The sequence below is a fragment of the Coenobita brevimanus genome, chromosome 5 (genome assembly GCF_032717465.1).
Source record: "Coenobita brevimanus isolate Jiangsu-jjx chromosome 5, ASM3271746v2, whole genome shotgun sequence".
Taxonomy (NCBI): Eukaryota; Metazoa; Arthropoda; class Malacostraca; order Decapoda; family Coenobitidae; genus Coenobita; species Coenobita brevimanus.
In genome coordinates, this window is record NC_136958.1 from 37,172,862 (window position 1) to 37,175,547 (window position 2,686).

Below are 2,686 nucleotides of genomic sequence, written 5' to 3' on the forward strand. Positions count from 1 at the left end.
TACGTTGCCTCTACTCAGAGTACAGGTAACAGGAAAGAGAATAAACATGATGTTTCTCAGGATGTAAATACCAGCTCCACCTCTAGATTTCAGAAAAGTAAATGTACTTATTGTAGTAAGCTTGGTCATACTACGGAGAAATGTTTCAGGAGACAGCGTGATGTGAACAAAAAGGAGTCTTTAAATATTCAGTCAATTGGTCTAGTGTCCACTCTTGAGAGTTCCCAGAATTCTTTAACTGAGTTAACTGAACCTGCTTTGAGGGGTGACTTAAATTCTCATGATGGAGCTCCTCTTTTGAGCAGTAACGTGGGTGACACTCTCAAGAGTTCATGTGCTAATTTCCTGTCTGATGGTTTTGTCAGTCCTCTGGACAGTAATGACAGGAAATCAGTTAAAATATATCGTGATACAGGTGCTTGCCAATCCCTTATGCTGACCAGTGTTCTAGGCTCTAATGTTAATTCCTCTGATGAAACTGTAATCTTACAAGGTGTAGGGAATAATTACTTCTCTGTCCCTCTGTGCAGAGTGAATTTAGAGTCTGGTTTTGCTAATGGTTCCGTTATGGTTGGGTTGGTTGAGACACTCCCAATGTCAGGTGTAACTTTCTTATTTGGAAATGATATTCGTGGAAGTCAAGTGTGTCCGGCTCCTCAGTTGTCTAGTGAGCCAGTGGCTGCGACCCAGGATTGTGATGTCCCTGATGTGTTCCCTGCATGTGCTGTCACTAGGGCTAAGTCAAAAGTTACTGGTGACTTAGAGGATAATGATGATGTTATCCTAGCTGACACTTTTCTTGCTAATTTGGACCACTCACCAGATGAGGCAGTACCCCGTAGTGTTGATAATTTGTCTCGTCAAGAGTTGGTTGAGTTGCAGGTTGCTGACCCTGAGTTGAAAGGTCTAGCTAACTCTGCTTGCAGTGAGGAAGAGTCAGCCGGTGCTTCTACTTGTTATTATATAAAGTCAGGAGTACTTATGAGGAAGTGGAGACCCCAACAGCATCAGCCGACTGTGAATGGGAGGTTGTACATCAAGTTGTCATCCCTCGTGTTTGTAGGCAGGATATCATTATAGTGGCTCATGATTCCAGTTTGGCAGGACACCTTGGAGTGAGGAAGACTGTGGCACGCATTTTGAAACACTTCTACTGGCCAGGTATCTTCAGGGATGTTTCCTGGTATTGTAAGTCTTGTCACACCTGTCAAGTTGTGGGGAAGTGTAATCAGACCGAAAAGGTTGCACCTCTAGTTCCCATTCCTCCTTTTGAGGAGCCTTTCACCCGTGTGTTGGTGGATATTGTGGGCCCTCTTCCTAAGACTTCTTCAGGATTTTCTTATGTGTTGACCCTGATTGATATGGCTACTCGTTATCCTGAAGCCATTCCACTTAGAAATATCTCAGCAAAGAATGTGGTTAAGAAAATGCTGGGGTTCTTCACAAAGTTTGGTCTGCCCAAGGAGGTACAGTCAGACCTGGGAAGTAATTTCATGTCAAATGTTTTCAAGCAGTCTCTGAAAGAGTTGGGCATCACCCAGATCACGTCTTCAGCTTATCATCCCCAGACCCAAGGAGCGTTGGAGAATCATCAAACACTCAAATCGATGCTCAAGAAATACTGTTTGGAACATCAGAAAGACTGGGATAAAGGTCTTCCATTCGTTGTGTTTGCCGCACGAGAATCTCCAAATGAATCACTGGGCTTCTCACCTTTTGAACTACTGTTTGGCCATGAAGTAAGAGGACCCCTTAAGCTACTCAAGGAATGCTGGCTGTCGGAGGAAGATGATGTCAACCTGCTGGAGTATGTGATGAAGTTCAAAGAACGGCTGTCCACTGCTTTACAGCTGGCGAGAGAGAATTTAGGAGCTACTCAGGAGAAGATGAAGACTTGGTATGATAAGAAGTCCAGGTTACGCCACTTTCAGCCAGGAGATCAGGTTTTGATTCTGCTACCAGTGCATGGGCAACCTCTTCAAGCCAAGTTTAGTGGTCCTTATCTCGTGGAGAAGAAACTCAGTGATGTCAACTATGTCATCGCCACACCAGATCGTAGAAAGAACAAGCAACTTTGTCACATCAACATGCTAAAGTTATATCACAGGCGGGACGAAAATAATCTAGTCTGCACTGCAGCTGTTCCACCCGAGTCTGCAAGTGAAGCTCTCCCATGCAGTATGAGCCTGAGTGATAGTTTGGGGAAGAATCCTGATATCATGAATGATCTCCAGACTAAGCTTTCTCATCTACCTCCCGAGGAAAGGCAGGAGTTTTCGGCATTACTGCAGGAGTACCTGCAAGTGTTCCGTGCCACTCCAGGAAGAACCACTGTTTTGATGCATGATGTCGATGTTGGAGACGCAAAGCCAATTAAACTGCCTCCTTACCTTGTGAACCCAGTGAAAGTTCCTCTCATCCAGAAAGAGCTTGGCTACCTGTTGGACCACAAGATGATTGAGCCCTGTCAGAGCGAGTGGAGTTCTCCTGTCACTCTGGTCCCTAAGCCGGGTGGGTCACAGCGGCTTTGCATCGACTACAGACGTGTTAATCAGATAACCAAAACAGACACTTACCCTCTCCCTCGTGTGGAAGATTGCATAGACAAGATCGGAAAGGCTAGGTACATAAGTAAGTTTGATTTGTTAAAGGGATACTGGCAAGTACCTATGACTGAACGTGCTAG